The sequence below is a fragment of the Varanus komodoensis genome, unplaced genomic scaffold (genome assembly GCF_004798865.1).
Source record: "Varanus komodoensis strain SLA01 unplaced genomic scaffold, ASM479886v1 scaffold51, whole genome shotgun sequence".
Taxonomy (NCBI): domain Eukaryota; kingdom Metazoa; phylum Chordata; class Lepidosauria; order Squamata; family Varanidae; genus Varanus; species Varanus komodoensis.
Window position 1 is genome coordinate 3089217 of NW_025336100.1, and position 15623 is coordinate 3104839.

The following is a 15623-nucleotide window of genomic DNA, read 5'->3' on the forward strand; positions in this document are numbered from 1 at the left end:
ACAATGCATTCTCAAACCCTGCAGTGAAATGATCCTTCCTGTTCACTAACATCTCTGTTAAATGAAGTGGTATTAACCTGGTTGCTGCCAGTTGAATGTCTTTAGGGAAGGTGTTTCACAACCAATGGTAGAGAGAAGGCATGTGGAGAAGGTTCTCCAAAGATTTCAGAACCCAACCAAATTTATAAATTGGAAATTCTTTTCTGGATGAAAATGGGAGCCATGTTTCATTTCTATGAGAGGTTTAACTGTTAATAAAGCAACAGATTTAATATTGCATCTTGGTCTAAGAACAGAAAGCACTGCTTTGCATGAGCTCAGGATATTCATCCATGCAGGCCAGTGCTATCTGCTCTGATTGGCTGTCTCACATCTCATGCAGGTTATCTGTCCAATCAGCTGCTTCCTTGATCTTTTAAGAGAAAGTACCATGATTGAGGAAATGCAGGTGGTGCAGTGGTTTAAACTGCTGTGCTGCTGGGCTGGTTGATCAATAGGTTGCTGGTTTGAATCTGCACAACGGGGTGAGTTCCCGTTGCTCCATCCCAGCTCCTACCAACCTTGCAGTTCAGAAGCATGCAAATGCAAGTAGATAGAAAGGTACCACTTTGGTGGGAAGGTAACAGCGTTCTGTATACCTTGATGTTTAGTCATGCTGGCCACATGACCATGGAGACTTTCTGCGGACTAACGCTGGCTCCTTGGCTAGGAAACGGAGATGAGTAACACCCCCAAGGGTCAGACATGACTGGACTTTAATGTCATGGGGAAGCCTTTACCATGATTGAACTTTCTGCATGCCAATTATGTGTCCTGAGCTATGGAGATCATGTAGTATGCTTTGTTCACCTGATGAACCCACGTGGAAAAATTTTGATAGAACTGTTTGTACAGTCACATCCCATTAGTTACATCTCTCCCCAGAGCCCAAAGTTTCATTAATGTCCATATAGAAGATTAAAACAACTCTGAAGCATTTTGACACTCAAAAGTGCCATATGAGTGCTTAGTGCTTCCATTATTATTCTTTTATTGCCAGACACTCTCCCTTAACTATGATAAAGGAAATTGTACGTATCTGGATGCAGTAAGGATTAATTGGTTAATATTTGTAAAGCACTAAAGAGAATTGTGTGCATTGTTAAAGTGCATTACTAGTTTGTATGAAAGAAAGCTGCCCTAATAAAGCTTGGGCAACATCTTATACAATGGTCAGTGCCAGCTCCCAGGGCCAGCCATGTCACTGGTCTGCAAAATGGCTTGCCTCATGTGATGGAATTTGAATACTATTATAGGGCAAAGAATCAATTTCTTACTTTCTAAATATTTTTCCTTCCATGGAGGCTGCCAGTTGATTCTCTGCCTCAGGCACACCATTTCTTAGACTCTCCTTGCCCTCCATTTCCCTTTGAATTCTACTTTTACTAAAAAAATAATATGCTATAAAGTGTGGAAAATGAACAAATAAAACATTGTGTTCCAAGAAAATGCAACCTGAGAATTTTCTTCCATGTTGACATCTCATTCTGAAAGAAGATTTACAAACGGCCTTGAGATGACATGCATACTTTTCCTCCACAGGATCTGTTTCTGGTGATTCTTTTCAAGCATCATTCTTTTGTGCTATGACATTGCTGAGCATTAAATCAGTCACATAAGATGGCTCCATAAATAGGAGATACAATTACCACATATAATGACAGATTATACTACTCCCCACTTTCATGGAGACACACACCACATACAATGTAAGGCAGCATCTAAAATTTATCCTTCAGCAACATCAGTCCTAACAGTAGGGGAGTTGAGTCTATTTGACATCTTGGGTCTATTTCTGTTTCTGAGTGTAGTTTAGGGAACTGTATGCTTGTATGCTCCCTTATATTTAAAAATGTCCTGCATTTAGAAAGCTAGCATTTCAGCAAGGCTAAACTAGAAAACCTAAGTACATACCTCAACACTGTAAAAAGAGCAAGACTTCTGTGGTAAACAATAGAATGGTGTCAGGTTTCCTTCTTCCTGTCTATGCACAACATCAAATTCAACTTATTTAATGGCCCTGATCTCTTTCCTTCCTCTATCAGAAACCATTGCTATGGAACAGAGATGTGGAAAGGTGAAGGCCACGGAGGCAAACAGAACCTGGCATTATTGAGGGGAAAACATTAGACACTTCTGTATTTCTGCCCTGTCATGAGCTATTTGTAGTCTGGAAAATTTGATATTAAGGAATCCTATTGGCTGATTCCTGCCAGGTTAGAATATGGCAAAAATCAGCCAATTCATAAAAAGAAAAAGACCATGTCTTATCAACTCTTCTAGGGTTTCCAATAAAACAAAGATAGAATTTTTTGTTATACAATAGAATTCTTCTTCAGTGGAGAAAAGCACCACAATTTTGAGCAGCCTATAAACATAATTCATAAGACTGGGGGGAAAGTTAGCACCACAGTTGGGTAATTACATGCTTGGGTTATTACATGCTTGAATCAACTTCAGTTATAACATGTAAACTTTGCAGGAGGTGGAAAATATGGTGACACTTTAACTTTTACCATTTCTTGCATCACATAGAGATATACTGCTTAGTAATGTGATTATTCCAGAAAAAGTAATGTATCTTTAAACAAATGAATGCTTACCTGCACACCTATTCACCACATAAACAGACAAAGCAAACCCCCATCATTTCAGCACATGCATGGTTCAGATCTGCAAAGAGATAGAAAATATTACATTGATATTTGTGGCTACATAAGGCTAGCCATCCCTTCCATGGATCGCTGCTTTGCCATGAAGAAGGGGCTTGTGTAGTGCAATGAAGCTATGAGCTATGCCATGCAGGGGCAGCCAAGACAAACAGGCCATAGCAGAGACCTCTGACAAAAGGTGATCCACTGCAGAAGGAAATGGCAACCCACTCCAGTATCCTTGCCATGAAAACCCCATAGATAGTACCAAAAGTTTAAAAAATATGACACCAGAAGATGAGCCCCTCAGGTTGGAAGATGTCCACTGTGCTACTGGGAAAGAGTAATGCACTAGTACTAATAGTGCCAGAAAGAGTGAAGCAACATGGTCAAAGCTGAAAGGACACTCAGTTGTGGATATACTGCAGCCAAGAATCCCTCGCAAGATATAAAGTAGCCCTCATAGTGAATAAAATAGTGGGGAAAGCAGTACTGGGAAACAGTCTTCAAAATGAAAGAATGATCTCAGTTCGAATCCAAGGCAAACCATTCAACATCACAGTAGGCCAAGTCTATGCCCCAACCACTGATGCTGAAGTGGCTGAAGTTGACCGGTTCTATGAAGACATACAACAACTTCTAGATCTAACACCAACAAATGATGTCCTTATCATCATGGGGTATTGGAATGCTAAAGTAGGAAGTCAAAAGATAACCAGAATAACCAGCAAGTTTGGCCTTGGAGTACAAAATGAAGCAGAGCAAAGGCTAGCAGAGTTTGTCAAGAGAACACACTGGTCATAGCAAACACTCTTTTCCAACAACTCAAGAGGCAATGTTACACATGGACATCACCAGATGGTCAACACAGAAATCAAATTGATTATGTGCTTTGCAGCCAAGGATGGAGAAGCTCTACACAGTCAATAAAAACAAGACCAGGAGCTGACTGTAGCTCTGATCATGAGCTTCTTGTTGCAAAATTCAGGCTTAAATAGAAGAAAGTAGGGAAAAACACTAGGCCACTCAGGTACGACCTAAATCATATTCCTGATGAATATATAGTAGAGGTGACAAATAGATTTAAGGAATTAGATCTGAGTGACAGAGTGCCTGAAGAACTGTGGATGGATGTTCACAACATTGTACTGGAAGTAGCAGCTAAAACCATCCCAAAGAAAAAGAAATGCAGGAGAGCAAAATGGCTGTCTGAGGAAGCTTTACAAATAGCTGAGGAAAGAAGGGAAGCAAAAGGGAAGGGAGAAAGGGAACGATACACCCAACTGAATGCACAATTCCAGAGAACATCTAGAAGACAAAAGAAGGCCTTCTTAAATGAACAGTGCAAAGAAATCTCTTCAAGAAACTTTGAGATATCAAGGAAACATTTCATGCAAAGATGGGCATGATAAAGGACCAAAATGGCAGGGACCTAACAGAGACAGCAGAAATTAAGTAGAGGTGGCAAGATTACACAGAAGGACTATACAAGAGAGATCTTAATGTCCCTGATAACCACAATGGTGTTGTCACTGACCTTGAGCTAGACATCCTGGAGTGTGAAGTCAAATGGGCCTTGGGAAACCTCGGCAACAAGAAAGCTAGCAGAAACAACAGTATTCCAGCTGAGCTACTCAAAATCCAAGAGTTGATGCAGTTAAAGTGCTACACTCAATGTGCCAGAACATTTGAAAAAGCTCAACAGCAGTCACAGGATTGGAAAAGGTCATTTTCCATTCCAGTCCTAAAGAAGGGCAATGCCAAAGAATGTTCAAACTACTGTACCATTGTGCTCATTTCACATGTTAGCAAGATTATGCTCAAAATCCTACAAGCTAGGCTCCAGCAGTATGTGGACCGAGAACGACCAGAAGTTCAAGCTGGCTTTGAGAGGCAGAGGAATAGAGGTCAAATTGCCAACATATGTTGGAATATGAAGAAAGCTAGGGAATTTCAGAAAAACATTTACTTCTGCTTCATTGACTATGCTAAAGCAGAAGTAGATGTTTGTGTGGATCACAAGAAATTGTGGCAAGTTCGTAAAGATGTGAGAGTGCCAGACCATCTTATTTGTCTTTTGAAGAACATGTATGTGGGTCCAGAAGCAACAGTTAGAACTAGACAAAATTGGAAAAGTAGTAAGGCAAGGCTGTATATTGTTGCCCTGTTTATTTAACTGATATGTAGAGTACATCATGTGAAAGGCTGGGCTAGATGAATTGCAAACTGGAATTAAGATTGCCAGGGAAAATACCACGAACCTCAGATATGCATACAGTACCACTCTAAAGGCAGAAAGTTAAGAGAAACTAAGAGCTTCTTGATGAGGGCAAAAGAGGAGAGTGCAAAAACTGGCTTGAAACTCACCTTTAGGGAAGAGAGCAAAAGTCCTCAGCTGATTCCATTTCTGCCATTTCCACATGAGCAGGTGCAGCAAGAATCCACTGGGCCACAATCCCTGGTTGGGGGCTGCACACTGTAGCACATTATTCTGTGCTGTCACTCTTGCATGAGCAGCAGGGTGAGAAGAAGCTTGGTGGCAGTGGGACTTCGTTGGGAGCTATGCATTGCAGTGGATTCCTTTCTGCCACCCTTTTGTACACCAGAGTGAAGCACCTTGCACTGTGCAACAGAACTCAGTGGTAAGCACTGGAGGCAGTGGAAAGAAGTAGCACCACTCAGTTTATCTCACCCTTTGCATGTGCCAGCACAAAGTGCCTTGCATGTGTGAATGAGCCTGTGGCAAGCGTGAAAAGCAGCATGGCAGCAGTGACCCATTTGGGGTTGCATGCCACAGAAGATTACCTGCCGTTCCACTTTCTTGTCAAGTGGTATCTCCAACCTGGTGCCAGCTTCTAAGGTAACAGCTTGGTAACACCTCTTTGGCAAGCCAGCGTGCAAGTTTGTGTGTGTGGTGTGGGGACTTCTTCATTGCTGCCACCCAGCTGTTTCTTACTTCTGTCACTGACTCCCAAAGAGTAGCATAAGGCACCTCACTCTGGAGCATGCCAAGGGACAGAGGAGGAATCAGTGGAGTGGTGCTGCTCCTGCCCAGTGGACTGGGCAACCCCCGCCTGCCCCAGCTACCTCCTCTGGAGCACAAGGGCGGACTACCTGATGAGCTCCTGGTTCTCTCTGCTGCACCTCAAGGCATGAGCCCTGTCAGCACAGCAGAACTGCTTTATGCTCAGTTCACAATTGCAGCTGTCAAAGCAAGAAGCCTCAGTCCTCTCTGCAGTGCCTCCTGGGATGCTGCCTGGAAGACTGAGAAGGAAGAAAATGGCAGGCCAAAGGACAGTTACCATACTGAGCCTGACCAACTTTCAGGCACATCCATGCAAAAAATGGAGCTCAGGGGAAACTTCATGGTATTGCTTATTGTGACATGTGAACCCAGCCAGTGAGAGGAGCTGATTTGTTCTCCTTTAGTTGAACCTCAATTCTAAAAATGAAACATTTTCAAACAATCCATTTCTAAACTCTAAAATTTCTAAACTTAACTCTATGGAGGACTCTTGTAAGCTGTTTTTCCTTTGGTGTGTTATTCTATAAGAAAAGATAGCTTACTGTTCTACTTGTCTCCAACATATATATTGTGAGAATTATTCCATTGCCTTAAAGTTTATCCCAATAGAAAATAATTGCCATTTCACTGAGCAACAGTAGCAGGAAATTAAAATTAATCTATGTCAGTAGACATACAGGTTATTTGGTATGCACTACCATTGCAAATTATTTATGGAATTGATTTCATGCTACTATTACAAATGAATATTATTTAATATCCTTAAAAGAAAATTAAAGCAAAATATAAACTCATTATGGCCCTTGCTTGCTTAAATATTACCAATGGCATGAGCTATTTTCAGGAAGGAATTTCAATTCTTTTTCTCATGCCATACTACACAAAACTTTTTCCTGTAATTTCCTCTCTATTAGGGCTGCAAAACTGTGAGAATAGCATTTTCTAATTTGAACCCAAAGTAGAAACTGGATGTCCAAAGGATGTAGATAATAAATTCAATAGTGAACAAGATCTGGACCACAATTCTGGCTGATATCTTTATGGCTGTCCCACTTGAAAATTATGCCAAATTAGACTAATAAATGCAATGAAGTTTTTGCTACAATTGATTTTTAATGATTAACAGGGTTGTTTGCAATTTTCCTTTTAAATTTTAAACTTAAATGTAAACTAAAAAGTGGGGCTTAATCAAAATTCCACCTCCCAAGTTCACCACTCCCTTTTTCTGATGTTGAAATTGAGTGGATATTTTGGCAGTTGAGGGGAGAAGAAAGTAAGGGCAAAGCTTTTATCTTGCTTGGTGCTGGTGGTATTTACTGTTGCATTACCTTGTGATTCTGACTGCATTTTTCTTCCTCTTTCACTACAGATAGAAAGCCTTGCTTCCTAATTGTGCACTCATTCTTGAAATCAAAGGGAGGGCCGAAGCAAGGAACAATGCTTCTTGAAGTCATGGCTATATATTTGGAGAGGAAAGTGATCTTGGCCCCTGATCTTACCTCAGAAGGGAGCCAAGCTTAAATGAGTTCAGTTTGGACTAGAGGGAAGCCTAAATCAGGATGTCTGGGATAAACCCATTCTGAACTGAGCCAGGCGGATTAATCTTACCACATACTGTTCAAAAACCAGAAAACCTTTTATATGGAATAATCTTAAAACTCTTCTATATGGCTTGCTTTCTTGATTAGATGAAACATGCCTCATCCATAAAATATGCATTTTAATCCAAGTCTTGCAATACAGAGTTATCAGACGTAATTATTTCAGGGCTCACAGGGCTTGAAGCAAGAACTTTGCAGGCAGGCCAGGTGCTGCTAAATGGACATGGAAACAGCAGGCAGTTCTGAAGTCTGCTCATACTGGGCACCTGAATCTTCCTGACCCTGCTCACCAGGAGATCCCAAAAAGCCAAGCAAGAGGCACTGCCTTCTATTTAGCTTCAAAGGATGTTGCTTCCTATCAGTCTGAGCAATGTATTACTGTGTTATTAGATTTCAGCCAGAGCAGCTGAGGCACCTGTAGTGAATAAAAAAAAGAAAAGACCAATTTGGAAAAAGTTTGTACATGATAATTTGTATGCATAAGATGCAGATAAAGGGTTTTTAATAATTTAAATGAAAGTACATTACATACTTTGGCCACCTAATGAGAAAGGACTCACTGGAGAAGAGCCTAATGGTGGGAATAATTGATGGCAAAAGAAAACAGGGACGGCAGAGAATGAGGTGGCTAGATGGAGTCACTGAAGCAGTTGGTGTGAGCTTAAGTGGACTCCGGGGGATGGTGGAGGACAGGAAGGCCTGGAGGAATGTTGTCCATGGGGTCGCGATGGGTTGAACAGGACTTCGCGACTAGCAACATTACATCTCACTGTGGTATGGAAGCATGTGACCAGGTAGCTTGCTTAGTCTACTGTTGCTGGAGTTGTCCTAATAAAAGTTATGGTTTCTTTTGAATTAAATAAATACCCTACCTACAGCCCCCAAATATCCAGGGTTTTTCTATCCAGGCTCCATCTATGGGAAAGAAGATGTAACCTCAGGATATGCAAATAAGTCACCAGCTGACTAATTGCTTCCTCGAATGCACAACACAGCCAGCAGGGGGAATTTACACAGTAACTAGTCTGAATCCACAAAATGTATCAACTCACTAACTGCCTGGTATGCAGCACAGAGTCTCTTGTCAGTACCTTCTGGCAATGGATACTGTAGCAACCGTAAATCTTGCTGGAACTCCTTAAATAGCCACCAGCTGCTTCTCCACTTGCTATTGATATACTAAACCGATTTACTCTGTGTGTTTATGGAATTTCTTACCTCAAACTGCAAAAGCAAACACTGAAACCTGTTAAATTCTGTAACTTTTTGATTGTTTTATTTTTTATCTGTTCCTCAAGCACCTAATGTGCCATAATGTTTTCCTGATGATTTCTCAGTGTTTCTTTATTTTCCTTCTATATACAGTAGTTCTTGCATATCATCCAAAGTCTTTCCCTCCCTGCAATGCATATGTGACACCAACTCCATAAAACACTTCGTATATGTTCTGTTTCCTTGTAGTTGGTCTTAAACTGACTACTCTTCAGTGCTGTTGTATTTAAGAATACCTGTTTACTGTTAATAAACTGTTGACTGCTTGACTGTATGCATGCTTCGGATCTGGATATTCCTTGCAGGTCTGAAATGCTGATACTCTCCTGCTGATGGACACCTTCAAAGCTCCTGTTCTCTCTTCTGATGGTTCATCTTTATACTGGGCTGAGATTGGAGAGCCCTTCAAATAAAAGACATCTTCAAAATTGAGGCCATTATTCAGACATCTCTTCAAATAAAGAACCACCCTGTGCAAAAGAGGACACATGACCACCTTGCCTGTCAGCCTCCCCATGGTATATAATCTGCAAACCCCTTATTTACCAGAGATGCAACTGAGTTGAGGGAATGCCTTCTCCCAAGCTTCAGCCAGATGGCCCACTCATCATGTTAAATAAAGCAGGAGCACAGCTGGCAATGGTGACCCAAAGAATAGAGGGTACCTGAAGTCCTTTAAGAAGAATCAGTGCACATTTTCTTTTGGCCTGCAGAATAACAGGAGGCATTCAAGCAGAGAATGAAAGGAGGCACAAAGTTCCGAGGTCTTCAGGGCAAGCTCCAGCAGCCTTTCCTTAGCAGGCCAGCAGTGCGTAGGCCTAAGAAGCAAAAGAGCCACTACAAAGGAGGAGGGTGAATTGCCAGATCCCAAAATTGCTTCTGGTCTCCTCCAGGCATTTTGGGCAACAAATTCCAGCATTCCTGGCCATTAGTTATGCTGTCTTGAACTGAAGGGAGCTGAAGTCCAAAGCACCTGTAAGGTATCACATTGGAGAAAGCTGGCCTTGAGCAATGCAACTTCTACCCATTTTGATTGTTTATGTTTATTTCACATGCTCAATCAAAAGGTTCTCTCTGTCCTAAAGCTGGACATAGGCCACCACTCTGCAGACAAGTTTCAAAAGCTAGTAGCCCTTTAGCAACTGCATTTGATGCCTGCTTTCTAATATTGAGGCAAGAAAGAAGCTTTATGTTTGCTTGTTTTCCATTCTGCTTCAAGCACATGTTGCGTCTCCAACTGTGGGGATGAATTTTGCATTAAGCCACCCACTCTCACTTGAAAATATCACAAACTGTCTGCACATCTCACAAAACCCAGCTCTACTCTGAATTAGCCCCTCCGCCCTCCCCCCACACAGCCATTTATGTACACGTGTGTGTGTGTGTGTGTGTGTGTGTGTGTACACGCAGCTGAAAATCTTGGCCATTGTGTATTTTAAAATCTCAGCAGGGATGTTTCCTGACCCATGTTTGATATGACCTATCCAAGACAGAATGGAGAACATTGAAGCCCCATTTACCCACTGCAGTGATCATAGCATTTCAGTATCATAAGAACTGCTAAATAGTCAATGTGTCAGACATTTCATTTGCTTAATCAAAATTCTGCACCTGCTACATTAATCAACCCCGGGGCTCCAGGAACAGATTTCCAATTTAGCTGCAGAGCATGATTAATAATGAAAATTTCCAGAAGTACTTCTTGATTTGAGGTCTCCTTTGGCAATCAGGCAGGTTTAAAGGAGTAAAGCCAGAGGGGAGCAGGCACTGCCCCCTTGAGCATTGCCAATATATGGAAGGTAGTTATCAGTTCTTGAATGCTGATATTTCCTTTGGCAGAAAATTGCACTTAGCTTATGAATTCAGGTGCAGACTCCTCTGACCTGGTACTGTTCAGATGTTGTAGAATACAAATCCTACCAACCCAGATGGTACGGCCAATCATCAGAAATGCTGGGAACTGTTCATTTATTCATTCATTCATTCATTACCTTTTTATCTCCCCCATGAAAGTTCCTTGGGCAGATTGCAAGTAGCAGTCCAAAACAGCTGGAGGGCACCAGGTTGCAGAAGGCTAATCTAACCTTTCTTCCATGAATCTAACTGCCCCGTTCCCCACTTACAGCTATTAATCCAGTGGCCTTCACTACATCTTGTGGCAGAGAATTTCATGCATAATTATGTGCTGTATGAAGAATAAATGCTTTCTTTGGATTTTATTAAAAAAACACACAATTTGCCATTTCTTGGTCTAATAAATGTGTTTACACTAATATGGGTTTTTTGGGGATTTTACTTAGGAAATCCTTTTCTCCACATTCCTCCTGACTCCCATTGGTAGCCTGTAATATTCAAAGATTGTAGGGTTACAGAGAGTCACATTGAATGGCATTCTTATGGTCAACACAGGTCTCTTTGTTTTTATTTTAAAAAATCTTTATTATTTATTACATTTATATCCCACGTTATTCCTCCTGCAGGGAACCCAAAGTAATTTACATGGTTTTCCCCTTGCCATGTTATCCTCACAACAAAACTAATCAATGCAATGGGCTCACCCCAAAGTGCTGGGATTGCAGTGCCCATGCTTTATGATGAACGGGTGCATTTGGAAATGCTTTAATTTTTTCTCTTAAAGTGAATTAAGATGTGAACCTAGATTTTTAAAGGGCAAGCTGTTTTGTTTTAATTTGAACCCTGGATCCAAGCAAGCAATGGTGCAACTAGGACTGGATCTCATGGGCAAAGTCCAGCAGCCCTCAGTCCATTCACCTCCAATGGCACCATCTCAGCTAGGATGAGAGAGAAAAGAAAGTTCTCTGCTTCACAATTGGAGTAACTCCCATGGTTGCCTGAACAGGTCCCCTATTCAGATAATTAAGGCAACAATCCTGTGCAAGTTTAGCCAGGAAAAGGAGCTACAACTCCCAGCAATGCTATTCCATGTTCACAACTGGCTTTACATTCATGATATGTTTGAGTAGAAATCCCAGACAAAACAAATATCTATTTTCTCACCATGAGTATACTCTCATCTTTGGCATTCTTGCATTTTAACTCATAGAACTATCATAACTACAGTAATAATACAGATTTTTCTTCTGGCTGCCCTATAATAAACACAATCACTTGGGAAAATTTCTATCTATCAAAGTGTCTACAGTTATCTAGCTGCACCATTCGATTCACTTGCAAGAATCACACTAAGAGCCAGCATGGTGTAGTGGTTAAGAACACAGGAGTGGGACTCAAGCAACCTGGGTTCTAGGGCATGCAACTGCCAGAGAGTTCCCTAAAGAGTGACAGTCGCAGGAACTGCTCCAGCCATCTAGTGTGAGACTGAATTTCTGGTGCTGCAGCTGATGAGATACATGCCAACAACTGGAGGAGTGAGGGTGGAAGGTGGAAATAACACTAGCATGAAAATCACTTCATCATGTCTCAAGCACATCCAGGAAAAAATTGTGAAGCCACACAGCATTGCTTGTTGCAGCATGTGAACCCAGCTCCTCCTTCCCCCTCTCCCCTCTTCCTTTCACATGCACACAAACAACTTAACTCATTTTTTTCTGCCCAGTGCAAATTTTTTGCTCTTGCTATTTTTAAACCACTGAGAGTTGGCAGAGCGGCAGAGCAGCAGAGACAGAGGCTGGGAGAGCACACGGAGTGACCAGGGGACTGGCGAAGGCAAGGTAGGGGCTGGCAGGGGAGCAGAGGGCCAGGAGCAGCAGAGAGGAAGGGGGTGGGGCCAGAGAGGCTAGGGCAGCCAGGAGGAAGCAGAGGGGTGGGGCATCTTCCTTTGCCTGTGTCCCTTAGCTGTGGCCCGGGCTGTCCGGAGACTCCCTTACCTGAGACACAGAGGTTTGATTGTTCGTTTGTTTGTTTTGTTTGTGCTGTGCTGTGCTTTGTTTTTCTTCCAATTTAAATTTAAGAGGAACTGCAGGACAGACAAGGCAAGGGATCAAGGTAAGGTCTCAGAAGGGATCCCAGTGGCAGACCAGGAGATGGCCTTGGCGGGAGTCATGGGTGTTGCTGTCAGCTGCGAGAGCTGCGACATGTTCGCCCTTCTGTCCCAGGAGAGGCAGGGATACACTTGCCCTCGGTGCAAGATGGTGATCCTGCTAGAAGAGGAGGTGAGGTGCCTGAGGGCCGAGAGAGCTCTTCAGGCGCCCCCGGAGCAGCCCCCCTCTGGACAGAGGGTTGAGGGAGAGGCCACGGGTGTAGCAGCTGTGGAGACATGGAGGTATGTCACCCACAGGAGGAGGAGGCCAGCATGGCCTCCTCCTTCTCCTGGCACCAATCTGGAGCTGGGAAACAGGTTCTCTCCACTTGGGGAGGCTGGGGCTGATGAGGCCTCGGGGAACCAGCAGGACCCCCAGCCTGGGACGTCAGGTGGCAAGGGGGCCGCTGCAGGAGAGGCGAGGGCCAGGGCACGGCCGCCCACCAGCACCGGGAAGGTACGGTGGTGGGTGATTGTTGTTGGGGACTCCCTGCTGAGAGGCACTGAGCCGGTGGTGTGCCGTCCCAACCTGGAGACAAGGGAGGATGGCTGCCTGCCGGGCACATGCATCCGGCATGTGAAGGACAGAGTGGAGCGTCTTGTTCGCTCCGGGGGTCACCAGCCGCTCCTGGTGATCCATGTGGGCACAAACGATGTGGCCAGGCAGGGTGTGGTCGGGACCACCAGGGACTTTGAGGCCTTGGGGAAGAAACTCAGGGAGCTGAAGGCCCAAGTCGCCTTCTCGTCAATCTTACCTGTCCGGGGATTTGGGCCAGGAAGGGACAGGAGGGCCTCCAAGGTGAACGACTGGCTTAGGGTGTGGTGCCAGAAGGAACGCTTTGGGTTCCTCGACCACGGCACTTGTTTTCTTGCCAATGGACTTCTGGCAAGGGAAGGGTTACACCTCACGAGGATGGGGAAAAGGTCCTTTGGAGATGCTCTAGCGAGCTTCGTTCAGAAGACTTTAAACTGAGCCGGGGAAGGGGGTGTTCAGGCCCCCCAGGAACGTGTCTGCACTGGACAAGTGTGTGAGGAGGATCAGGGCTCTAGGAGCAGGGTTTTAGAGATACTGCAGGGACTGACAGGACTCCTTCAGAGAGGGGCCAGGTATTAGGGAGGATGGGAGGAAGGAAGAGGCTGGGAACTCCAAGGAAAGGAAGCGGTGGGAAGGAGTTGAGGTGCATGTACACCAATGCTAGGAGCATGGGTTATAAGCAGGAAGAGCTTGAAGCTCTCCTGGGAATAGGAGGGTATGATCTGGTGGGAATCACAGAAAATTGGTGGGATGAAAGGCAAGCCTGGAATGTGAACATAGAAGGGTATCACCTTTTTAGAAAGGACAGGAAGGGAAAGAGGGGTGGGGGCGTGGCTTTATATGTCAGGGAAGGGATAGGATGCAGTGAGATAGAATGCAGCACAGATGGGGATTCGGTAGAGGCAGTCTGGGTGAAACTTAGGAGTTTTGACAGGGAAAGAGACCTGACAGTGGGGGTATGTTATCGCCCTCCAGGTCACCTTGAGACCCTGGATGATGTCCTGACAGGCCAGATTCTAAGGATATCTCGGGGGAGAGACACAGTAATTATGGGAGATTTCAATCTCCCGGATATTACTTGGGAGACTCACTCGGTGGTGACAGCCAGGTCACGTCGTTTCCTAGAAGCTATTGAGGGAGCATTTTTCACACAGAGGGGCCGAGAGGCGGCGGGGGGGGGGGACATCCTTGACTTGGTCTTGACCAATAAAGAGGAGCTGATAGATGAAGTACAGATTAGGGGAGCTCTGGATGCAAGTGATCACTCCATCCTTGGCTTTGAGATCAGGGGAATGGGTATGTGCAGCAGGTCGAGCACTAGAAGCTGGGACTTCAAGAGGGCCAACTTTGGCCAACTGAAGGCCAGACTGGGGAAAGTCTCCTGGGAGAGTGTACTGGAAGGTAAGCGAGTTGAGGAGGGGTGGATGGCACTCAAACGGGAGGTTTTGGAGGCACAAGCCTTGACGATATCTCTAGTCAGTAAGGTGGGGAGGTGGAGGAGAGCACCGCCATGGATGCGAAAGGAGGTGGTTAGAGGGATTAGATGAAAGAGGAACCTCCGTAGGAAATGGGTACTGGGGAAAATAGACAAAAGGGTATACTGGGAGGAGGAGGGCCGTTGCAGAAGGATTCCTCGCAAGGCTAAGGCTGATTACGAGCTGAGACTTGCCAAGAATATCAAGAGCAATAAAAAGGGCTTCTTTCAGCATGTAAATAGGAAGAGGAAGGGGAGAGAAGTAGTGGGACCACTAAATAAGGAGGAAGGAGATCCAGTGACTGATGTGAGGGAACAGGCACAGATGCTAAATGACTATTTTGCCTGTGTTCCCCCAAAAGCAGGACGGGGGATATCCATATAGGAGATTAGATGAGGCTGGGGACTTAGAGGCACAGATTAGAGTCACCCTCTCTTGAAGTCGAGGGGCTCCTCAGGGCATTAGACATTGACTGACCAAAAGCAGAAGGTAACCATTAGCAGGGAATCATCGGGGTGGCAGCCAGTGACAAGTGGGGTCCCCCAGGGCTCTGTCCTGGGGCCGATCCTGTTTAATCTTTTCATTAACGACATGGAAGAAGGGGTGAACAGTCTGCTGATCAAATTCGCAGACGACACTAAAACTGGAGCAGTGGCCACAACTGAGGAGCAGGTACTCCAGATCCAAAAGGATCTGGACAGACTATGGAAGTGGGCAGGAGACAACAGGATGGCGTTCAATGTGAATAATTGCAAGGTATTGCATTTGGGGCATAGGAATAGCTGTCATAAGTACAGGCTAGGTGACAAGTGGCTAGAGAGCAGCACTTGTGAAAGGGACCTCGGGGTACTGGTTGACTGCAGGCTAAACATGAGTCAGCAGTGTGATGTGGTGGTCAAGAGGGTGAACGCCACCCTTGGTTGCATAGCCAGAAGTGTGGCTTCTAGATCAAGAGAGGTATTACTACCACTCTATACGACTCCAGTTGCGGGCGCACCAGAGTCGTATAGAGTGGTAGTAATACC